This window comes from Panthera onca, chromosome A2, assembly GCF_046562875.1.
Source record: "Panthera onca isolate mPanOnc1 chromosome A2, mPanOnc1 haplotype 2, whole genome shotgun sequence".
NCBI classification, from domain to species: Eukaryota; Metazoa; Chordata; class Mammalia; order Carnivora; family Felidae; genus Panthera; species Panthera onca.
The window spans coordinates 56,390,914-56,415,702 of NC_138340.1; the positions used below are offsets into that span (position 1 = coordinate 56,390,914).

Genomic DNA, 24,789 nt, shown 5'->3' on the forward strand with positions numbered 1-24,789 from the left:
TTCTGTAGGAACCAGCATCATGAACACCATTAGCCCGGCCAGGTGTGACCCATTCACCACAGACTCAGACACGCACGGCGAACGCTGGGAGCCAGGGAGCACGTCCCTAGAGCCAGAAAACCGCTGTGTAGAAACTGCATACAGATTGAAAAAAAAGATTTTTCAAAACAATAAAATAAAACCCAAATGAGAGAGCCACGGCTCCATGCCTCCATTTTATTTTGTTTTGTTTTGTTTCATTTTCGAAGTTTAAAGCAACTTCAATAAATACTTGTTTTGAAAGAGAGGGACAGTGCGAGTGCTGGAGGGGCAGAGAGAGAACCCAAGCAGCCTCTGTGCTATCAGCTCAGAGCCCGATGTGGGGCTCCAACTCACAAAACTGTGAGATCACGACCTGAGCAAAACCACGCGTGGGATGCCGAGGGACTGAGGCCCACCCAGGTTCCCCGTCCCTGCATTTTAAGTGCAGCGAAAGATGCTGAGCTCCAGGAAGCCCCGGGACAGGTGCAGGACACTGGCCAGGAATCGGACCCAAACCCACGCGGGTGTGTGTGATGCAACGTGGGTGCACCGTGTGGACACGGTGGCCCGGGCAAGCAGATACGGTCCCGTGGACAACGGGAATGTGCACACCCCTCAGAGTTCTCTGCAGTGGATTCCCATCAAGAGGGTATCTCGTGTCCGCGGCCTACAAGAGGAGAGGCCACCCTAGCTGCGGGTCTGTCCTTCTGTCCCCAGCTGGGTGAAGCTTTAGAGACTGGGCTGCTTTTCCTGAGGCATCTCTCTCCTCCCCTGCTCTTGTGTTTTTTGTGTGGGGAGGAGGGAGGCCGTTATTCCAAATCTCGTAATGAAGTTGATGCCGCAGAAAGGTGTATCACAGATACTCTGTTTGCATTCTCGCCGCACAGAATTGGGGCCGCGCATGTCCCGGTCGGAGGAGTGTGGAGTGATGCAGTCCTAGGGAATTCAGCAGAACAACTAAATGGAAAAATCACCTAAGGGACTTGTCGTGGGAGTATTGCAGGGCAGAAATGCAGACCGTGGAGGCGCCTGGGTGGCTCAGTCGGTGAGTGGCCGACTTCGGCTCAGGTCACGATCTTGCAGTTCCTGGGTCCGAGTTCCTCATCGGGCCCTGCGCTGACGGCTTGGAGCCCGGATCCTGTGTCTCCCTCTCTCTCTGCCCCTCCCCAGCTCTCACTCTGTCTCTGTCTCTCTCAAAAATAAAGAAATGTTATAACAAATTTTTTTTTTACAGAAATGTAGAGATTGTGGGGCGCCTGGGTGGCTCAGTTGTTTAAGTGTCCCAATTTAGCTCAGGTCGTGACCTTGCAGTTTGTGGGTTCGAGCCCCGCGTCAGGCTCTGTGCTGACAGCTCGGACCCTGGAGCCTGCTGCGGATTCTGTCTCTCCCCCCTCTCTGTCCCTCCCATGCTCATGCTCTGTCTCTTTCTGTCTCTCAAAAATAAATAAACATTAAAAAAATTAAAAAAAAAAAAAAGAAAGCAATGTAGAGATTGTATCCTACCTTCCTACACTAACATTGCCCCACATTTTCAGAAGGGCCAAGGGGAACATTTAGGTCCTGTGGCCTATGTTGCTTATGACCAAGAGTTCACAACAGGGTAACAAAGTCCTAAGAACCAGCCTGTGTGGGAGTGGAAATGGCGTGGGGGTGGGCCCCCAAAGTAGCTTAGGGGTCCCAAACGTTGCAGCTGAGTCTCCACTGTAATGTAGGAGTCTAGCTTTTCCATGTCCCGCATGGGGGGGATCCCCTCCCCCCACCACAGGAACCTAGAGGGTTTTCACACCAAAGGAAGCTGTGCACATACAGGACAGAGGTGGGGGAGGCAGGCAGGGGTGGGCGTTTGGAGCAGCACCCCTTATTTCCAGGACCACGCCCACTAGTGCATTTTGCTCTGCATCCCCAGACTTGAATGTCCCCTAGCTCAGGGCCTGGGAAGCAGTCTGCTGGGAGCATGGGATGCTCCACCAATGAGACTTTCTCCTGTGAGCTCAGGGCCCCTGGCTGCCTCTGGTCTCCTTAGTCCAAGCGGGTTCTCGGGGACAGTCTTCATGTTCTAAAGAGTGGGGACCAACGTGACAACTTCCGCGACTCAAGACACCTTTGGCTGCAGGTGCACAGTGGGCTCTGGGTGGGGAGCTTCAGAGACAGTCATCGCGTCCCTCAGCGATTTGACACCCCTGGTGGGTTCTCACCTGCTTCCTGAATTATGAAATTACTTCATGCAGCTTGTGTGATGAACAGTCTCTCGTAAAACATGAACTCAGGGTAGAGAGTGGTCAGTGCCGAGAGAGGACATTAAAGAGGATGTGGCAGACGTGTCCATGTGGCTCCCGGTGGCATTATCCACTACTCGGAGTAACCAGACACCGGACTTTGAACTGCGCGTGTGGCCGCCCAAGACCCTAGGGTTCCCGGCATCCTCTGCGGCAGGGCCAGTTGAGTGACCAGACTCTCCCCGCTGGATGGGACGGGAAGCGATTTGTCCTTCTGGGGTGTCTCCTAGCAGAGAACCAGGCCCTTTCTGCTTCTCTCCCTGTCCTGCTGCTGGGAACGCAAACTCCCACCCTGGCCCCAGGGCGGCTCCTCTGGGATGACAGGGCTTTGGAGAGAGGAGCTTCCTGGGGCAGCCCTGCCAGGCCAGCCCTGGACCGTCTGCCTGTAGACCGAGCCGGAGAGAGATGCAAACTCATGCGGGGCACCTCCGTGACAGCAGCTGAACCTTGTCGTAACCAGGACAGCAGTCTTGGGGCAGACTTTTCCGTGTGCTTCCTTTGGGCCAGGCTGCTCCCAGAACCACAGCCCTCTGAAATTCTCAGCCCTTCCTTCCGTGGGGTGAACAGCCAAGCTCGGCTCTAGCCCTCCCCTCTTCAGGGGCTTCCCTGGAAATACAAGAGGCTCCACGCTCCCAACGTAAGGAGTCCACCTCGTATCTTCAGGGACTTCATCCTCTTCCCTCCCACACCGTGCATTCCCACCCTCCGCCAGAGAGGTAGCTGGCTTTGAAATAGGCTGTGCTGACTCTCGCCCCGCTAATAGCTGCGAATTCTAATTAAATAACTCCGGGAACAGGCCGTCTCGCGCACGGTGTAACTTGATTATTGCTCGAAAGATGAGTTTGGAGCTGACAAGTTCCCTGCGAAGCTGACAAGCTTAAAAGCTGAATTTGACGAACCGACCAAACAGCAAGCACGGTAGGAAGGTGGAGCCCGGGACTTGGGGACGACTGGGCCTGAGCTCTCAGTCTGGGGAGACAGATACCGAGGACTTCGCAGGTGCCTGGTCTGCTCAGGGTCATTTCCTATACGCCCTCCGCTCTTACGGAACCTGCATCTTATGTGGGGGAAGGACTTCTAATAACATTAACTTTGCTGAAGATGCCATGACAACGTATACAGTCCATTTGTTTGTTACTCTTAATTGTCTGCAAAGGGTCTGGTAGTGCCGCTTTAAAATAAAGTGTATCTAGAGAAAATCTGAGGTTCAGTAAGGCCTACAGATCAGGAGACGATGCCTTTGAGAAGAGTTTGTTACTCACGGTTCCCAGGAGGAAGGGGCACGCCACACCGTGCAGGGCCACGTGAAGAAACCCCAGGAGGAGGGACAATTGTGACAGGTGCCTTGTGGTTTCTGCAGGAGGAAACAAGCAAGGCAGGTGACACGCTTAGGATTGGCTAGTGTGGATAATTTCAGGACCCTGGGGCCTGGGTGGGGGCTGTCCCGAATGATCTGGTACCTGGCCCGGGGGTGATTACGCCAGGTAGACAGTGGCCCGGAGTCGGAGAGTCTGACAGCCTGAAAGGAGGTGGGGGGGTGTGGGCTCTGCGTTGGTCGTTTCTATTTGGCGAGTGGGCCCCTAGAAGGAGGATTCTTCCTGGGGGCGGGAGGGGGTGGTGACAAGCCAGAGAGGTCAAGTCAAAGTGACTCAGCACGCGACCTGTCAGGCAGACAGACGCACGCACACCGGCCTCATTTTACGTGTCACCTTCTCGGAAGAACCATCCCCGCCTACCCAACCCCCAGTCACAGCGTCCCCCACCCCTAGTCTCCCTTGCCATTACCAACTTCATCCCTTCGGGGCATTCAGGGCTCCACCCCTGCTCAAGCACCCAGGCACGGCTCCCCCATCCGGAGGAAGAGTCCTCATGCACAAGGGCACCAGGTCCTGTGCAATCTCTTCTCCCATGATTGTTCCCTCACGCCCCAGCCGTGGCTGGCCCCCAGCCTCCTCCAGCCCCACCCTGGCACTTCTGAGCCTCCTGACTCCTGCCTTTCCTCTGCCACGCATGCCCCTTCTAACACAGTGTGCTCACTGTCTGCCCTCCACAGTGTCTTTGCCTCAGGAGCAGGGCACAGAGGTATCTGGGGGTTGTTGTTTGTTTGTTTGTTTGTTTGTTTGTTTTGTCTCATTCATTGCTGTGTCTACGCCTAGGTCGGTGCCAGGCACACGTAGGGGGTCAATAAAGGGTGAATAAACAGCCCTCAGCACTACCCAGGACATTCTGGTTTGTGGTCTACAACATTCACTCACCTGGGGCACATTCACTGAGGCCCTCGCATGCCGGGCTGGTTCCAGACACCAGGGCACAGCGGTGGCTCAAGCCAGCAGGGGTCTCCATTCTCATGTAGCCAACGGTCTAGTGGGAGAGATGAAAAAAAAGAAGTGACGTGTACGCAAAGTCAGGTGGCGGCGTATAGAGTGGAGAAAAATAAAATGAAGAAGGATGTTGGACGCAGTTCCTAAAGGTGTTTCGGGAGCAAGTGATGCACTGGGCAGAGTTCCAGGTTGCGAGAAGAGCAAGTGCAAAGGCCCTGAGGCTACAGCGGGATGCCCGTGTCGTAATTATTAGTGTGGAATCTTAGCTTTGTCTCGAGTCTGTATTTTGTGCATTCGGTACTCCTTGGTTTCACCTTTCTAGCTAAATAACCCGAGTCTGCGTTATCAATCTGTTGAACTCAGCCAACCCCCAGGGGGCAGGTACAAGTACACGTGGGGATACTGAGGCCACCCTGGGGGATGTTGCTAGGAATGATGAGCAGTGTCCCAGAGCAGAGGACAGAGCAGGGCTCCCATGCAGCCGGCTCAGGCTAGGTGTGGCAGCGAGAGGGCCATAAGGACAGGTGTGTGGCAGTTATCACACTACAGCCCTCCCACTCAGGGTGCCTCGTGTTTTCACCCGGGCCTGGGCTGGCTGCTCCCTCTTGCTCTCTGTTGGATGGGCACCCATTTGTTCATTCGTTCATTCATTCATTCACTTACTCATTCATCATGTATTCCCATTGCTTCCCTGTGGCCAGATGATGGCTCATCCTGGGAGACCCTCCTCCTCGAAGCCCTTCTTGATTCCCACCGCCTTCCACAGCCCCCTCTGGCCTCACCGAGACCCCTCCGGCACAGGGCTGTGATCACCCTGGTTCCTCTCCAGTCCGTGAGCTCTCTAAGGGCTCTGGGCCAGATGCAGAAACGGGCTGAGAAAAATGTGACGATAGATAGAATACTGAATAGACACAGGCCACCTGTGGGTCAAGCCCACCTCCTCCCTCTCTCTAGGACCAGAAGGGCTCCATCATTAATAGGAGCCGAGGGACCTTCTCTTACTCCCATGCTCATTTACACCATTAAGAGTCTGGATTTTTTTTTCCAATTTTAATTTATTTTAAACTTTGAGGACATGTCAGAATGGTACCTCTCGGTAATGAGAAACTAATTATCACTTCAAGGGCGGGAATCCATCTGTTGTGTCTGAGCCAAGACAGGACAGCTTCCCCATGTGTGGAAGCTCAGGACGCTGAGGAGACGGCTAGGGGGCCGGGCCTCAGGGCAGGAGACAGATGGAGACGTGGAGACAGGGCTGCCAGGACGTGGGTGGAGCCGGGAGGTGGGGGGAATCTGGGGGCTTCCACACATGGGGCCGAGTGCGCCCAGCGTCACCTTCTGTCCCACTCCGCTGCTCCTGCCTTAGCATGCTAGCCCTGTCGCCCCCATTGCATCCCACCCCTGGGCCTTTGCACAAGCTGGGTCCTCAGCACCTAGCAAAGCCCCTCCCCCTTCAGGACTCTGCTCTTCCGACCCTGCCTGCCCACCCCCAACCCTGACACACTCACCCCATCTATACTCAAATCACCTGATTGTAACTGCCTGATGACCAGTCTCCTGGGGACATGGTCTGCTTTTTGAGGGGCAGCTTTATAGACTGGCAGACTGAGGTTCTAACCCCTATTAGTGTGCATGACCTCGGGCAAGCCCCTTGTCTCCCTGCAAGTGGGCCTGGCCACAGCCACCTCACAGGATGCTGTGCTATACATGAGCAGATGTGCCATACATGAGCTATACATGCCAGAACTGGAGCGCTGGGCCGGGCGTCTGCTGCTGTGTGCCCTCAGTGTTGACCTTGGGACCACAGACACCCGCTGGCTGGGGTCTGCAAATGCCTGATGGAGGGCCGTATGAGGGACTGTTAGGGTGGATCTTGGGAAGTCAGAAGCCGTGGCATACCTTGGGGACACTTCCCAGAGCCCTTGTTCCCAACTCCTGGCCCACCTCCTCCCCTTCTCAGCTGCTTCTGCAGGGCCGGCCTTGAGGGCTACCTTCTCAGCCCATTGAGACCCCTGGCCAGGGACTGGGGCAGGCTGACATGGCTGTGGTTCATGCCCAGATGAGGAAGTGAAGCTCCATGAGGCAGCAGGGAGGACAGCAGACTCAGATGACTCCAGGGGCCGAGTCTGGAGAGGCAGGGGGAGCTTAGGGAGCAGTGGGGACTGTGGAGGGGGACAAGCTCTGTCCACAAGATGGCTCCAGCTCAGCCCCAGGAGAGAGCGGTCCGGAGGGAATGTCCCCCAAGCATCTGGATCTTCTTTTTCTGTTTATATTTATTTTTTTGACTTTATATGCAAGTTAGTTAGCATATAGTGCAACAATATAGATTCCTTAATGCCCCTTACACATTTAGCCCATCCCCCCTCCCACAACCCCTCCAGTAACCCTCTGTTTGTTCTCCAGGTGTGAGAGTCTCTTATGTTTTGTCTCTCTCCCTGTATTTATATTATTTTTGCTTCCCTTCCCTCTGTTTTGTATCTGAAAGTCCTCATAGGAGTGAAGTTATAGGAATTTGTCTTTCTCTGACTGACTAACTTCACTTAGCATAATACCCTCTAGTTCCATCCACGTAGTTGCAAATGGCAAGATTTCATTCTTTTTGATTGCCGAATAATACTCCATTGTATGTATATACCACATCTTTATCCATTCATCCAGAGATGGACATTTGGGCTCTTTCCATACTTTGGCTATTGTCGGCAGTGCTGCTGTAAACATTGGCGTGCATGTGTCCCTTCAGAACAGCATACCTGTATCCCTTGGATAAATATCTAGTAGTGCAATGGCTGGGTCGTAGGGTAGTTCTATTTTTAACTTTTTGAGGAAACTCCATACTGTTTTCCAGAGTGGCTGCAGCAACTTGCATTGCCACCAACAATGCAAAAGAGATCCTCTTTCTCTGCATCCTCGCCAACATCTGTTGTTGCCTGAGTTGTTAAGGTTAGCCATTCTGACAGGTATAAGGTGTTCTCTCATTGTGGTTTTGATTTGTATTCCCCTGATGATGAGTGATGTTGAGCATTTTATCATGTTTCAGTTGGCCATCTGGATGTCTTCTTTGGAGAAGCGTCTATTCATGTCTTTTGCCCATTTCTTCACTGGATTGTTTGATTTTTGGGTGTTGAGTTGGATAAGTTCTTTATAGGTTTTGGATACTAACCCTTTATCTGATACGTCATTTGCAAATATCTTCTCCCATTCTGTTGGTTGCCTTTAAATCTTGCCGATTGTTTCCTTCGCTGTGCAGAATTTTCCTTTTGATGAGGCCCCAGTAGTTCATTTTTGCGTTTTATTTCCTTGCCTCCGGAGACGTGCTGAGTACGAAGTTGCTGTGGCCAAGATCAAAGAGATTTTTGCCTGCTTGCTCCTGGAGGATTTTGATGGCTTCCTGTCTTACGTTTAGGTCTTTCATCCATTTTGAGTTTAGTTTTGTGTATGGTGTAAGAAAGTGGTCCAGGTTCATTTTTCTGCATGTCGCTGTCCAGTTTTCCCAGCACCAATTGCTGAAGGGACCGTCTTTATTCCATTGGGTATTCTTTCCTGCTTTGTCAAAGATTAGTTGGCCATACATTTGTGGCTCCATTTCTGGGTTCTCTATTGTGTTCCATTGATCTGAGGGTCTGTTTTTGTGCCAGTACCATACTGTCTTGATGATTACAGCTTTGTAATAAAGTTTGAAGTCTGGGATTATGATGCCTCCTGCTTTGGTTTTCTTTTTCAAGATTGCTTTGGCTCTTTGGGGTCTTTTGTGGTTCCATACAAATTTTAAGATTCTTTGTTCTAGCTCTAGGAAGAATGCTGGTGTTATTTTGATAGGGATTGCATTGACTATGTAGATTGCTTTGGATAGCATTGACATTTTAGCAATATTTGTTCTTCCTATCCAGGACCATGGAATATTTTTCCATTTCTTTGTGTCTTCTTCAAATTCTTTCATAAGCTTTCTATAGTTTTCAGTGTATATATTTTTCACCTCTTTGGTTAGATTTATCGCTAGGTGTTTCATGGTTTTTGGTGCAGTTGTAAATGGGATCGATTCCTTGATTTCTCTTTCTGTTGCTTCATTGTTGGTGTATAGGAATGCAACTGATTTCTGTGCATTCATTTTATATCCTGTGACTTTGCTGAACTCATGGGTCAGTTCTAGCAGTTTTTTGATGGAATCTTTTGGGTTTTCCATATAGAGTATCATGTCATCTGCAAAGAGTGAAAGTTTGACCTCCTCCTGGCTGATTTGGATACATTTTATTTCTTTGTGTGGTCTGATTGCTGAGACTAAGACTCTCAATACTATGTTGAATAAAAATGGTGAGAGTGGACATCCCTGCCCTGTTCCTGACCTTAGGGGGAAAGCTCTCAGTTTTTCCCCATTGAGGATGATATTAGCATTGGGTCTTTCATATATGGCTTTTATGATCTCAAGGTGTGATCCTTCTATCCCTACTCTCTTGATGGTTTTTATCAAGAAAGGATGCTGTCAAATGCTTTCTCTGCATCTATTGAGAGGATCATGTGGTTCTTGTCCTTTCATTTATTGAGGTGATGAATCCTATCTATTGTTTGCAGATATTGAACCAGCCCTGCATCCCAGGTATAAATCCCACCTGGTTGTGGCGAATAATTTTTTTAATGTATTGTTGGGTCCTGTTGGCTAATACCTTGTTGAGGACTTTTGCATCCATGTTCAGCAGGGAAATTGGTCTATAGTTCTCCTTTTTAGTGGGGTCTCTATCTGGTTTTGGAATCCAGGTAATGCTGGCCTCATAGAAAGGAAGTTTTCCTTCCACTCCTCTATTTTTTTGGAACAGCTTCAAGAGAATAAGTGTTAACTCTTCCTTAAATGTTTGGTAGAATTCCTCTGGAAAGCCATCTGGCCCTGGACTCTTGTTTTGGGGGAGATTTTTGATTACTATTTAGATTTCTTTACTGGTTATGGGTCTGTTCAAATTTTCCATTTCTTCCTGTTTCAGATTTGGTATTTATATGTTTCTGGGAATTTGTCCGTTTCTTCGAGAGTGCCCACTTTATTGGTGTATAATTGTTCATAATAATCTCTTATTGTTTTTATTTCTGCTGTGTTGGTTGTGATCTCTCCTGTTTCATTCCTGATTTTATTTATTTGGGTCCTTTCCTTTTTCTTTCTGGTCAAACTGGCTAGTGGTTTATCAACTGTGTTAATGCTTTCAAAGAACCAGCTTCTGGTTTCATTGATCTGTTCTACTGGGTTTTTGTTTTGTTTTGTTTTGTTTTTTGGTTTCAATAGCATTGATTTCTGCTCTAATCTTTATTATTTCCTGTCTTCTGCTGGTGTTGGGTTTTCCTTGCTGTCCTTTTTCCAGCTCTTCAAGGTGTAAGGTTAGGTTGTGTATCTGAGACCTTTCCTCCTTCTGTCAGAAGGCCTGGATTGCTATATCCTTCCCTCTTATGACCGCCTTTGCAGTGTCCCAGAGGGTTTGGGCTGTGGTGTTATTTTCATTGGCTTCCATGTACTTTTAAATTTCCTCTTCAGCTTCTTGGTTGGCCCATTCATTCTTTAGTAGGATGTTCTTTAGTCTCCAAGTATTTGTTATCTTTCCACATTTTTTTCTTGTGGTTGATTTTGAGTTTCCCAGCATTGTGGTCTGAAACTATCCATGTTATGATCTCGATCTTTTTGTGTTTGTTGAGGATTTATTTGTGTCCCAGTACATGATCTCTTCTGGAGCAAATTCTGAGCGCACTGGAGAAGAATGTATATTCCGTTGCTTTAGGATTTAAATTTTTTTAACGTTTCTTTATTTTTGAGACAGAGAGAGACAGAGCATGAATGGGGGAGGATTAGAGAGAGAGGGAGACACAGAATCTGAAGCAGGCTCCAGGCTCTGAGCTGTCAGCACAGAGCCCGACGTGGGGCTCGAACTCACGGACCACGAGATCATGACCTGAGCCGAAGTCGGACGCATAACTGACTGAGCCACCCAGGCACCCCGTGTTGCTTTAGGATTTAATTTTCTGAATATATCTGTTAAGTCCATCTGGTCCAGTGTGTCATTCAAAGCCATTGTTTACTTCTTGGTTTTCTGTTTAGATGATCTGTCCATTGTTGTAAGTGGGGTGTTGAAGTCCCCTACTATGATGGTATTATTATCAATGAGTTTCTTTCTGTTTGTGATTAATTGACTTATATATTTGGGTCCTCCTACATTTGGAGCATAAATCTTTACAATTGTTAGGTCTTCTTGGTGGATAGACCCTTCATTATGATATAATGCTCTTCTTCATCTCTTGTTACAGTCTTTATTTTAAAGTCTAGATGGTCTGATATAAGTATGGCTACTCTGGCTTTCTTTTGTCAGCCATTAGCATGATAGATGGTACTCCATCCCCTTACCGTGAATCTGAAGATATCTTTAGTTCTAAAGTGGATCTCTTGTAAACAGCATATACATGGATCTTGTCTTCTTATCCATTCTGTTACCCTATGTCTTTTGGTTGGAGCATTTAGTCCATTGACATTTAGAGTGAGTACTGAAAGATATAAATTTATTGCCATTATGTTTCTTGTGGAGTTGGAGTTTCTGGTGGTGTTCTCTTGTCCTTTCTAGTCTTTGTTGCTTTTGGTCTCTCTCTCTGTCTCTCTCTCTCTCTTTTTTTTTTTCATCCTTTCCCCCCTCAGAGAGTCCCCCTTAAACTTCCTTGCAGGACTGGTTTAGCGGTCACAAACTCCTTTAATTTCTGTTTGTCTAAGAAACTTTTAATCTCTCCTTCTATTTTGAATGACAGCCTTACTGGATAAAGAATTTTGGGCTGCATATTTTTCCAATTCAGCACATTGAATATATTCTGCCACTCCTTTCTGACCTGCCAAGTTTCTGGTGATAGGTCTGCTGAAAACCTGACCTGTCTTCCCTTGTAGGTTAAGGACTTGTTTCCCTTGCTGCTTTCATGATTCTTTCCTCGCCTGAGTATTTTGTGAATTTGACTATGAGATGCCTTGTTGATGGTCAGTTTTTGTTGAATCTAATGGGAGTCCTCTGTACCTCCTGGATTTTGATGTCTGTGTCTTTCTCCAGATTAGGACACTTTTCTTCTGTGATTTGCTCACTTAAACCTTCTACCCCTTTCTCTCTCTCTTCATCTCCTGAGACCCCTATGATTCTGATGTTGTTCCTTTTTAATGAGTCACTGATTTATCGTGCTCTTTTGCCTTGGTCTCCCTCTATTTTTCTGCTTCATTATTCTCCATAAGTTTGTCCTCTGTATCCCTGAATCACTTCTCTGCCTCATCCATCCTTGCCACCATGGCATCCTTTCAAGATTGCAGCTCAGTATAGCATTTTTTATTTCATCCTGACTAGATTTAACTTCTGTTATCTGTGCAGAAAGGGGTTCTAATCTATTTTCGACTCCAGGTAGTATTCTTATTATTGTGATTCTAAATTCTGATTCAGACATCTTGATTGGGTCTGTGTCGGTTAAATCCCTTGCTGTCGTTTCTTCCTGCTCTTTCTTTTGGGGTGAATAACTTCGTCTTGTCATTTTCAAGGAAGAAGAGGAATTAATCATGTAAAAAATATAAAATTAAAAATTAAACACACACACACACACAAAAATCAAATAAATGATGCTAGATCCTAGGTGTGTTTTGTTCTGGTTCTTGAAATGAGATTGATAGATTGGAGGGAAAAAAAAGGGAGGGGGAAGGAAAACATTTGAAAATTTGAAAAAAATGAATATAGAATGAAAAATGAATATAGAATAAAATGAAATGATGGAAGTAAAATAGAATTTGAAAACTTACAAAAAAGTAAAAAGTATAGTAGAAAGAAAAATTAAAGAAAAATATTTTTAATAAAAATTGAAAATAAAAATAAATTTTTTCTCTTTCTGTAGTCAAGAAAAAGAAAAGAAACAAAAAAAGAAAAAGAAAATGGAATAGATGGACCAGCAAACAGCCTGAAATATGGTTGAAATTACATCCTTTTTCCCTAGAAGTCAAACTATGAAGCACTTTATAGTCCATAAACTAAGCAAGCAGAGACTTGTGGTGTTCCTGAAGAGCGAGGTTGGCCCAGTTGGGCGGGGCTTAGTGTAACGGCTCCATTCTCCACTAGATGACGCTGCTTAGCTTACTGGGGTGGATTGTTGTGGCGCTTGTAGGTATGTATGCTCATGCGCGGGAGGGGTGAAAATGGCAACTCCCGGCTACCCAGTCTCTAGTATGGGAACTCTGCTGTCCCCAACCAGCAGTCGCACACCTGTCCTTTGTCTCCGGCTTCCATTCACTGCCTGCTTTTACACTGTCCGTGACCAAGCCGTCAGGTTGCCAGGCGGCACCTCCCTCCTGAGTTTTATCTCAGATGCAGCGGTGTTTCCCGACCCTTCACTTCTGAGGGTCTGTGGCTTTGACCCGCTGAGACTTTCCGCGGGAGAGTCTCACTGAGCAATGGCCAGGTGCCAACCGCACCCAGGAACGTTCACAGGACCGTGCTGCTGCTGATGCGCAGAGACTGCGACCGGGTGCCAGCCCGCCCCAGAGAAAGTTCACGCAATCATATAGCTGCAGCATCTCAGGGATTATGCAAAATCATGACACAATTCTGGCGCCAGGCTTCACCCTTGACAACCTTGTTCCAACACCGGCGAATATGGTTGTTCTCCGGGGTCTGCTGGTACCTTTGCCTCTGTGGGGGCCGCATCGCCTCTACCAGATGTCCTCCCAGCAGGGGAACCGCCTCTCCCCTGTGGCTCGAAGACCCTCTGGACTTCACTCTCCTCCTGGGGATTTGCCCTTCCCACCAGAGCACTGCCAGGTATTGAGCTGCGGACTTCCAGGCTCTGCGTTCCACCTGTTTATAGCATCTTAATGGAATTTAAGCCCTCTCCTTTCTCCTTTCTCCCTTTTTAGTTCAGTCACTGTGGCTGTTTCCACTTTTTCACTTTCTCTCCAAATGCTTTTGGGGGGGGGGGGGGGGAGTGCTTTTCCCGTACCTCACCCCCCCGCCCGCGTCTCCATCCTCTCTCTACATGCAAAAACAGCTCCCTGCCCTCCGCGGCTTCTCTCTCCCCCCAGTTCGCCTCTCCGTGTCGTGTACCTGCTGAGTTCTGTGGTTCAGGTTGTGCATGTTGTTGTGTTAATACTCAAATCAGTTTTCTAGGTGTGCAGGATGGTTTGGAATTGATCTGGCTGTATTTCATGGATGCAAGATGCAAAAACAACTTGCACGCTCTCCCTCCTTGTTGGCTCCTCCCCAGCTAGATCTTCTCATGTCAGATCACACAGCCACCGCTAAAATCGCCACACCTGGGTTTCCATCTGAACTCTCCCAATGTTGAATGTGAAAATTAATTCTTTCAAAGTCTGGATTTGGCCCCTGCGGCCTAGTTCCTGGCCCTTGGTTAAAGTCGCTTGACTAGAGATGGGCTGAGGGCCAGGAGCCCCGAGACAGGGTCCAGATTCAGGATATGCGCAGCCCCTGTGCCCCCACCTGGTGGCCTCCTTGTGGACATGCAGGGGCACCCCTTCACCACCACCACCACCCCAAAATCAGCCTCCTGGGCAGGGTGCAGTGGCCTGCAGGCCGCTAGGTCTCCGCCTCACTGGCAGAGCCGCCTCACTGCCTGGAGCTGGCTTCGGATTCCGTGTCTCCCTCTCTCTCTGGCCCTTCCCTCGCTCACGCTCTGTGTCTCTCTCTCTCTCTCAAAACTAAGTAAAAAAACGTTAATTAGAAAAATTTTTTTAAAAAGTAGTTGCTGATTTCAGCACCATGGGGACAGGAGGACTTGGCGACTCACCCGGAGACAGAGCCAAGATTCAAACCCAGCCTGGCACCCAGGAGACGTCCCTGTCCTTCCTCCCTTTTATGACTGCCTGGTTGTTGGGCAGGGATGGCTCCCGGGGCTGATAGCTGGTACCTCTCCGAGGGACACTGGCATGTGTCATGATGGCTCCTGGGGAAGTAGAGAGTGTGGGCCTGGGCATCAGGTCTGCATCAGACCCCAGCTCTGCCCCTACCTGCTGTGTGACCTGGAAACTGCCCTGACCTCTCTGTGCCCGGCTTTCCCAACCTGACTCGTAGGGTTGCTGTGCTTGGCACGCAGTCGGCTCTCCATCGAAGGACAGAAGCCAGTGCTTCCAAAGGGACCTTCTCTTACGAGCTGAAAGGTGACACACGTGGGCCATGTGTCACCCAGAGCTGCTCCTTGACAGGCGAGGCTAGCGTGACCCAACAGGTCCTCCTGCCCACACACCCCTCCCACCTGAGGCCTTTCCCTTGTCACTGACAGTGATGAAGAGCAGATCACAGTGCCCCAGGAAGTCTGAACTGAGTTTGTGTGACCTGGGCGAATCCCCCGTCTCCCACGACTGGGTTTCCTGGTAGTTTGAATAAGGGACAGAGCGCCACTCACTCGGGTCTTAGCTGCAAGGCCCCCAGGGGCACGATTTACTAATTGCCCCACTGCTTGGGGGCCAGGAGGTATGGATTCCAGGGCACATGAGCCTCTGCCCGGGGAATTTAGGGGACTCCAGGGGACTCATGCCTAGCCAGCTTCCTAGAACAGGGTTAGCGATCCAAGGCCAAGTGCAACTTGTTGGGAAAACAGCCCTGCCCACTGCTGAAAATGCGACTGTGACACATGGCGGGTCCCAGGTGCCTGAACCCCCGTCACCCAGAAAGCAGAGCTGGAGAGTGCGGACTCTATGGCTAAGGTTTGTTTTGCACCAGAACAGCAGAGCCGAGGAGTTGTGGCAGACACAAAGGCGGAGCAAAATGCTTTACGGAGAAAGCATTCCAACCCTGCCCTGGAAGACAGGGATCACGACAGCAATGATAGCGTGTCTGGGAGCACACTCAGCCCCAACCAGCTTCCGAGCTAACCCGGTGTTACCTCGCTTAATCCCCCCCCCCACCCCACCCTAAGAGGGAGGGCTTTCAAGAGTCCCAGTTTACAGATAAGAAAACTGAGGCTCATTTTCCTTTTGATGACTAAGAGATGGAGCCAGCTTTGAATGCCAGTGTTCCTATTTCAAAGCCATGTCTCGCCACCTGGTTTGGAGAAGGGGCGGGTCCAGGCGGCTGGGACACTCCATCTTTCACACATACAGCCCCCCTCCGGGGCCTGCCGTCCCGGAGGCAGCTGGATGAATCCACTTAATCGATTTCCTCTAAACCCACTCAATCCCTGGCGGCAGCTCTCCTGGCGGCCTGACACTTTGCTGGCTGAGGTTTTCTGGGTGAATCCTTGGTGCCCGCCCACCCGCCCTGCTTGGTCAGACAGGCCCCTCCCAGCCTTGTGATTCTAAACCCTCAGCTCAACGTTTTACAGAACTGCATGAAAAGAGGCCTGCTGGCCTGTGTGCGAGGGGGAGTTTATTGGGGTGGCCTCTTAACACTAAAGTCAACGCAGGAAGGGAACAGAATTGATGTGCATAATGGGACTCAACTTGAAGCTCAGAAGCTGTGGCCCCAGAAGAAATCAAAGCTGAGGCTGAGGGCTACAAGAGAGCAGGATTGGGGCTTAACTAGTGGGTTCTCAATGTGCCATTTAATTAAAAAAAAAAACAGCCCCCTGGATGATACCAGCTTGCCCTTTAAGGCCAGAATTGGCTGACCTGGCAACCCAGGCACCTGTCCATCCCAGGATGTGATTTCCTGGAACAGAGGGCCTTCATTAGGGCTGCTGCCCTCTCAGACACGGGCTGGACCGTGAGGGCCTCTCCTGCGGTGCACCTGCCCACCTGGGCACCCCCAGACCGTGTGGTCCCTGCAAGAGCAGGGCATTCTTCACACTCAGCTCAGAGGGCCCCAGGGCATAACGGATGGATGACACGTTTATGGGGTCACATGTGTGCCCCTCTGCATGGGTGAGCATGGCACAGAGCAGAGCCCTCCTCCCTCCCCTCCCCATGTCCTCTCCCTTCCCATCCTCTGCAACCCCCTGGTGGAGCGCTGGAGTGGGCAGGAGTTCTGAGCCCCCCTTCGGTTTGTTTAGCCAATAAGCAAACTTCCTGAAGTCCTGAAGTCATACATAGCACGGTGGATGGGGAAAGGTAGAGGCTCTGGGGTCACACCCTACCCCACACCTCACAGCAAGCCCCCACTCACTTCCAGCCTCTGCTGTCTTTTCTGTAGAGTGGGACACAGTCAGCCCCACCCTTGAGCTGGGGGCATCCCGTGTACATGACAACACCGGGCACCGAGTCATTTCAGGCCCCCTGGGGCCTCCGGCTGGAAGCCAGGCTGAGGGCAGGTGGGACCAGTGGGGGCCACAGGGTCGCGGATGTGACACAGTAGCTGTCTAAAGGACCAGGCTGAGGGTGTGCGTTCTAATATCCAGAAACAGGTAGCTGCCACTACCAAATGTACGAGTTAAGGTCATGTTTGCTCTCTCTTGTCAATTATAATCATCCGTTTGAATAGAGGCCACCAGAGTTTTATTAGCGACATTATTGGCTGTCGCAGAATGGCTCTACTCCGTTCCTAAAGTGCCCGTACAAAACTGCGATTTCCCCTCTGCTCCCGCACTCACTCTCATGCTCAGTGTCTCCTAGGAGCTCCCCATAGCCTAAGGCCTGCCCCACTCCAGGCCTAAACTGGAAAATGAGGGCCTGCCCACCTTTCCCACCTGTGCTGTGTTCCCACGGTAAGGAACCAGCAGTAATCCCGAGCACCCAAACTGTCCCCACACCTCTGCACCTCTGTGCCATTCCTTCGGCTCTCCATTCCCTGTGCTTTGAGCCCTCGGCTCCCTTATCCACTTGTCCCTTAGAGCTGGATGGTGTCAGATGCTCACATAGTAGCCTTTGTCCAGCCCGCCCTGCCTTCTTCCTGTGGATGCTCCACTTGGAGGAATCAGGGTTGGTCCAAGCCAGTCACGGCAACCACTTTTCCTGCAGCTGGTGACTGGCTGGGGAAGGGGCTCGGGACCCAGTTCTGGCCAATGAGGTATTAGAGGAAGTCTTTGGGGGCTTCTGTGAGAGATTCTCCTTCCTGAGTAGAGGTGGGCAGGGTTCAAGAAGGTGCCCCCTTGCTTCCGACTTGAGTGCTAACTGTGCAGATGTGACGGCCGGAGTGGAGGCAGCCACACGGCAACCGTGAACCAGTGACACCAATATTCTGTTAACGGTAGAACGGAGAGGCAGGCGGCACCTGGGTCACTGATGACATTGTGAGCCACCAGACCACCTCTGGACCTCCCATCTCTCACATCGTCATTAAACATTCAATGTTAGATGCCTTCAGAGTTTAAGCCACTCTTGGTAGGGTTTTCTGTCACTTCAGCCAAACACATCCAACTGATACAGCCTTCTAGTGTCGGTTAAAATTTCTCTGTTCTTAACTAGTTCCCCAGCAGACTTGGATCTCTGCCCCTGTCCCTGTACTCTACACCCATGAGCTACAGTGCTCTGTCTGTCTGGTTGGCCCATTCATGTTTGGTCTGTGAACACCTCTGGGACAAGCCTCTGCCTTTTCCTCTCTGGCCAACCTGAGCCTGCACGCAGTGGGCCTTCGGGTCACCCCAGGGACCTCACCACACCCTCTCCTCCCCCATCATGGCCAGAGCCTCGAGCCATCATGAAGCCTTCCAGTTCACTTTGGCCCAAGCACTGCTTCCGGACCCCGAGGGCTTCGACAGCCTCTTCAGTGTAAAGCGTGAGGTCTTTTCTTTTTATTTTTTTTTTATTTTTTTTTTAACGTTTATTTATTTTTCAGACAGAGAGAGACACAGCATGAACAGGGGAGGGGCAGAGAGAGAGGGAAACACAGAATAGGAAGCAGGCTCCAGGCTCTGAGCCATCAGCCCAGAGCCCGACGCGGGGCTCGAACCCGCGGACCGTGAGATCATGACCTGAGCCAAAGTCGGACGCTTAACCGACTGAGCCACCCAGGCGCCCCGCGTGAGGTCTTTTCTAAATAGAGCTTTCCAGCTGTCAGCTCTTGCCTAGTGTGTCCCTTCAAGTGCTAAGCTGTTGATTTCTTATCAGCTTGGCCTCTCCTGTGGCAGGCACGGGAGGCCACCGTGCACAGAAAGGAGTGCACGAGTGAGACATGGAAAGTGCAGTGATGGATACATCCCATTCCAAACCGAGTGAGACTCTTGGCATGTTCTGGAAAAGACCTCGGGTGTGCAGGTCGGGTGTCAGGTTCCCCAAGGCTCCAAGGAAAGAGATGTCCCCAGGCATGGTGGAGGGGTGAAGGCTCTTGGCCTCCCTTGTAGCAGTTCCCAATGCCGGCTGTGAATGGGGGACTGCCCTGTGGTCACATGAGCAGGACTCTGCCAAGGAAAGCAAGGGAAAGAGAAGGATTCTAGTCCTCAGGGAACTGGGAAGTTGTGTTAGTGCTGGGGAAAGAAGGTTCCTGCCTGCCTTCAGTGCACATTGCTTTTTTGAGTCTTGTAACAGGCACATGACAGTTACCAAGTCTCAGGCACCCACAGAATGCCAGGCGTGGGGCCGGGTGCCCTGACACACAGACAGGCCGTACCATGAGGCTTCTCAGGCTGCACACAGCAGAATCCGGGTGTGCAATCTGGGCTCCACACTTCCAAGCTATAGCCCTGTCACCTCCTTTCTCTGAGCCTCCGCCACGTCCTCTAAAATGGGGTCATCAGTTGCTACCTTAACAGGGTCGGTCCTATGAGGATTAATTTGGGTAATGTGACTGGCCCAGCCTATAGCAGGCCGCCAACAGATACGGTTTGAATCCATTTGGCTCTCCAGGTTAGACTGTGGAGTTTTGCACTGTTATCTCAAAGTCCCCCTTGAACCTAGCCTAAATCCATACTGTCACAATTCCAGGATGCTCCATTTAGACAACTTCAAGGAGCAATTGGAGTTGTTGTTGTTGTTGTTGTTGTTGTTGTTGTTGTTTTTTGATAGCCACTGAGTGACAGAAAAACCAAAGAGGCCTAAACAAGCAATCAAACGAGGCAGGAGAGAATGATTTATGTACCTAAGAAGGCTAAGGGCAGACAGTTTTAGGCAAGGCCGTACCTGGGTGCTTGATGACATCAGTAGCAATCATCTTTCCCGACCTCTTGGCCTTGCTTACTTTCCTCTGTGCTGGTGTCATTCTCAGCTGGGCTTTTCCGTTAGGAAAGCAAGATGGCCCCCAACAGTCACCTTCAGCCTCCCAACAGAAAAAGAACCCCTCATTCCCTATGATTCCAGCCCTAAGGTCTGGACCCACTGGGACCTGACTGGCACCTACCCAGTGCTGAGCCAATCACTGTGGCCAGGGAGGATGGCCAGATTGAGGTCGTGTGACCACCCTCCCTAAGGAAACTCCTGAGCCGTTCAACCTGATTTCCAGGGTAGAAGTGAACCTGAGAGAACAGAGGTTAGTGTCCAGTTGCTGCCCTCCTCTGCGCTTAATATCCTGGGTTGCACCTGCTCTTATCCTCTTCCCGCCACCCCACTGTCTTCGTGGCAGCACTTCTTCCCTTCCCCCACTGCTTTCTTCTGTACCATTTCACCCATACCAAAAAGGAACACGACTTCCTGTTTGAATTCAGGATCCGGGGCCCATGCCCAGCTTCAAGATTTGTTTTTTTGCGCCCCGGTATAATCGTTTATTCAGTCAACCAGTGTCCACTGAGTACCTACTATGTGCTCCCGTAAGTTTTCAGGGTCTAATTATTCTGGGTTTCTGGGGGCAAATCCCAGGAGCCTTCCAAGGAAATGAGTTTTGTCTGAGCAAGCATCTAGAGGCTAGCTTCCAGTCCCTCGGTGCCACCCACTGTGTGGCCCCGAGGGAAGTCTTTCCCCTCTCTGGGCTTGTGCTTTCTTATCTGCAAAATGAGGCACTGGGAAAGTTGAAATCCTGGAGCCCTCTCAGCTCTGACATCCTGTGTGGCTGGGTTTTAGAACAAGCCTCTCTAGCTGAGTCAGCCTGTAAGCACCATGGACAGTGACCACAACACTCCCTCTGCTGCCACAGGGAGCATCTTGTTTGCTGTCCCCATGGGTGCGCTGAACTGACTCCACAACCATACAGTTCTGTGTCTGAACCTTCCTCTTCTTGGCTATTGAGAACACCCAGGACAGAGGAGACCCCCGCGGCTTTCTGTGCCTGTGTGGACCCCAAGGCTCTAAATTCCTGTAAGGTGGCCTAATGGTGCTGCTACAGAAATTCTCTTTTGAGGTGTTTGTGAATCCCAAGCCCTCCCACCACTGAAAGTCAAGTCTGGAACTCTGAAAAGAAAGCATAGGGAGGGAGGCCACATGGAGGAGACGAGAGGATTCTATAGAGGTTGCTATATGTCCATGGAGCCCATCCTTCCTCTGCCTCCCTGTCCCTCCCTTCTTCTTCTCTCACCCACTCCCCTTTCTCTGTTATAGCCGAAATTGGTCATAGCCCCGTGGGAGAAGAAAGATGCCGGATGTGTCAGTAGGGAGGCTAGGGATCCTTTTGAGGCATGCCCAGTGGGAGGACTTTCTTTTTCTTCCGCTTGGGCCTAGTTTCTCTTCACTCTTTGAACACTTGGAGACATGAATTAATTCCCCTGGTCACTGTGTCACTCATTTGTCAGCTCACTTGGCTGCTCACCACATCCATGTGTTCCCATCTTTATTTAGCTCAGCCTTTTTTTTTTTCAAGCAAGAAGGGAGATTTCTTAGGGGAACATAGAGAGCCCATGGACAAGTAGAGAATAGAGTAGCTGGTCCTCCCCAAAGATGGGAGCCAGCAACTGTTTAAGACATGAGAAGCCAAGCCTGCTGTACCTTTTCGCCATTCTGGGGTCACACATTCACTCACCTCTGCTCCTCTTTGTACATCACTAGACCCTGCCATCTTTTAAATCTCTTGGCTTCTCTCCATTTCCACTGCCATGACCCTAGTGTAAAGTACTTTTCTTTTTTTTTATTGCCTGGGGAAACTGAGGCAGCCTCCTGAATTTTCTCCCAAATGCCACCGTTGCCCATTTCCAGTCTGTGTCTCTCACTACAGCCAGAGGGATTTTTAGAAATGAACAGTTTATTCAACAGATTTCACTGATCCTAGGAAAGACGTCAAAATCATAAGCACGGTGTGGAACTGGATTACCACTCCCCCACATTCGGTTCCCTGTATCGAAGTGCACTGCTCGGTTGGAGGATTATACAGCACGGCCCATGTTGTCCTCGGGCATGGCAGAGGGGCTGCTGAACAGTGAAAACAGATGTGAGCACACACGTTAAGAACCAGTGAGTACTTTACCACTTTTCTTTTCCTTTTTCCACGACAATGGCAATATTCCACATAGAGACAGACTGCTCTGTCAACCTGAGTCCAGAGGGGAGAGGAGACGAAGGAGAGCCACATGTGCATGTAGTCTGAGACATAAAGAAACTTTATTGTAGGCCACTGAGATTTAGAGAATTGTGTGTTATGCAGCGTAACCCATCCTAACCTAACCGATACGCATAATCCATGAACTCTTGCCCATCGCCCCATTGCTTTGCTGAGGCACCACTGGCCTTTCGGTCCTTACTCAAGTTGCTCCCTCCCTCCTTACAACATTTGTCTGTGACTCTGTCTCTCCTGGGAAAGTTCTTCACTCCCATTGTTGGGCAGTTGACAGTTACTCACCAATGAGGTCTTGGCTTCACTGTGAAATACTCAGGAAAGGATTGCCTGGTCCCTGTTCAGAATACCTAGAATTTACCTTCTTTGTCATTAGAGCTCTTTCACTACACTCTAAGTTTGAGGAAAACAGAGCCCAGGGATTTAGATCATGCTTCTTTGAGGCCCTACTCCACCCCAACCAATGTGCCCGGGCCCATGCTGAGGGGCTGGAGGTAACGGGGGTACATCGGCCCTGGGCCCTGCTCCCACAACCTGCCCCGTGACGGAGGAGATAAGTGTGCAAGCAGCAGCATTTGAACCCATTATGATCTTTCTAGCAGGAAATTAGTGTAAAGAGGCCAGCGAGAAGGCAAGGAAGAGGGGGAGTCAGAGATGGCTTTGAGGAGGATTTGGAGGTGTCCAGGTGGGGGGAGCTTCCTGGGAGAGTGGGCGTTGGGGGGATCTGATGGAGGGATTGTAGGGCAAGAAGTGGTGTCCAGAGTTTCCAGGACTTGAAAGAGGATGAACCCAGGAGAAGTTGGAACCAGAAGTAAATATCTGGCGTCTGTGTGTATTCCTGGGAACACAAGTGAGCATTACTGTTGGAGTGCCTTTGCAAGCTCATGGTGTTTGCTTCTTGGGGTCGAGGGATGGTGATAAAGATGACAGTGGGTTCCAAGCCCTTTCACACTGTGAATATCAGTGGCAGGCTCTGATCCGAGGGTGTGGTGGGCGTGTGTGGGCAGCTGTGTTCCCGGACACAGCAGCGGGAGAGACATCTTTGTCTCCACTCTGCTCATTGGACACGTCTGGATGCCTTAAATTCCTGACTTTGTCTTCTAAGAAAACCCACCACGGTTCTTTCTAGTGAATCAAGGCTTCCTGTGTCCACAGCCCAGTAGTCATTTAAAACGTGTATCAGGTGAACAAAATGAAAGAGAGACGAATCGCCGAAGCATCACGTCCCTGGGTATGATGTCTCTCCACATGATCTTGTTATTACAAGAATCCGCAGGGACACGGATGAAACCAGATGCTCCATGATTAGGGGCTGTGGTCACTCAGCAGGCCCCTGCTCTGGGGAAATGAGGTGTTTCCTGGGGTTTGAGGGCCCTGATGGGACATGACAGAAAAGCTTCTCAGCCTCCCAGAAGGTTGGAGGGTGGGCAGTGATGCTGGAGAAGTCACCCCCCTCTGTGGCCCTTGAGTTTCTCGCTGTTGGAATAGGGAGGGAGGTACCATTCCCCGACTGCCAACCTCACTGGCTGTGCGGCTTAGGCAGTAGGTGGACAGTTCTCGGGGAAGCCCATTGATTCCAAGGAATTGTGGCTGTTTGATGGTATTGTTTTCACGCGGGTTGTGAGGTGGACCCTGCTGGGCTCCCCATACTGGAGGGGACAGACACCCACAGAACTGGACCAGACCCAGCACACAAGCTCTCCTCGGAAAAGCTGACCTCTGTGTGCTGGTTGTCTAGAGGAGGGACGTCAGCGCTCCCTGGGGGGTGGGGGTGGGAGGTAGATGGAATAGCACAACCAAGGAGGAATCTTGTGAGCTGGGACCATAAGGGGAGGGAGAGGGGACAGGCGGGGGCGGGGGGGGGCAGGTATGGAGGGGAGCAGAGGAGCAAAGGCCTGCAGGCCCAGGCAGGCCTAGGCGGTGGTGCAAGGAATGCCATCCTCCTGCCTCAGAGAGCTGGTTGAATCTGGCACAACGGGGCCGCTTCCACGGCTCTCTGGGCTGGAGGGTGATGCTGAGCCCCTGCCGGGCCCTCTGCCCGTCTTGCCGTTTTCAGGTCCAGCAGAGCTCACCCGCAGAGCGTAGACATGAGCCTGCCCACCCGACGGATGGGAGCACGGGCTCTGGTCAGATAATGGGGGGGGGGGGCAGGGGCCCCCCCGCGGCGGACCGGAGGCCACAGGCGTGGGCAGTGTAGAAGCTGAGGCTGCACACTACCAGGGTCCGGCTAGGGTCAGTCCCAAAGCCAGTCAGCTCCTCCCTAGGGCCCCTGCCTCTCAGACTAGCTAGTGCCTGCTGGTGAGGCTTCAGAACCTTCCAGGCCACAGCTGGAGGGACTCTCTCCAGATCAGCACGTAGGTATCACTTAGTGTGCCCTCTCAGACTGGCATCCCTGGCAGCCTGCAGGGCCCAGCTGCGGAGCCCAACGCTGCGTGTCTGTGCTCCATGTGAAACAGTGCTGCAATCCATGAGTAGTGTCCGCAGCGGGTGAGGAAGGGGAGACCTGGGTTATGCACGCCAGCCATTTGCCACTCCTGGCACACCCCCTTGTTTTGCATATGGAGAAACTGAGGCCCAGAGGGAAGAATGCCCTCGTCCAATTGCCTGTCCTTTCACTTCCCGCTCTGGGCTCTCGACGGAACTCTTGGTACCCCCGTGACACCACGTGAAAACAGTCAACTATGTGTGTGACAAGGAAATCATACTGGATGTGTCTGGACCCACACCATGTTTCTCTTCTTGCTTTTCTCCTTTGCCTCTGTTCTGTTTTAATACTTCGTGTGTTTCGTGCGTTATGAAGGATGGTGGGACAATGAACATCCGTGGGCCCGCAGCTCAACTCCAGAACTAGAACATTCCCAGTCACTTCCATCTTCTCCTTGCCTGGAGGTCACCCCTCTCTGC

General features: G+C 50.8%; 1 protein-coding gene and 2 long non-coding RNA genes across 8 annotated transcripts in view; 2 read left to right on the forward strand and 1 right to left on the reverse strand.

Moving 5' to 3' along the window:
* LOC144615674 (uncharacterized) overlaps window positions 1-19,700 on the reverse strand; it is a 28,049-nt gene extending 8,349 nt beyond the window's left edge. Inside the window, exons 1-2 of the long non-coding RNA XR_013554100.2 lie at window positions 19,552-19,700; window positions 4,553-4,658 (exon numbers count right to left, since the gene is read on the reverse strand). This is a non-coding gene — a long non-coding RNA (uncharacterized LOC144615674). The remainder of the gene's footprint in view (window positions 1-4,552; window positions 4,659-19,551) is intronic.
* IQSEC1 (IQ motif and Sec7 domain ArfGEF 1) overlaps window positions 1-24,789 on the forward strand; it is a 423,845-nt gene that overhangs the window by 151,212 nt on the left and 247,844 nt on the right. The window lies entirely within an intron of this gene.
* The window catches only part of LOC144615675 (uncharacterized), a 73,028-nt gene continuing 68,008 nt past the window's right edge, over window positions 19,770-24,789 (forward strand). Inside the window, exons 1-2 of the long non-coding RNA XR_013554103.2 lie at window positions 19,770-19,938; window positions 21,604-21,785. This is a non-coding gene — a long non-coding RNA (uncharacterized LOC144615675). The remainder of the gene's footprint in view (window positions 19,939-21,603; window positions 21,786-24,789) is intronic.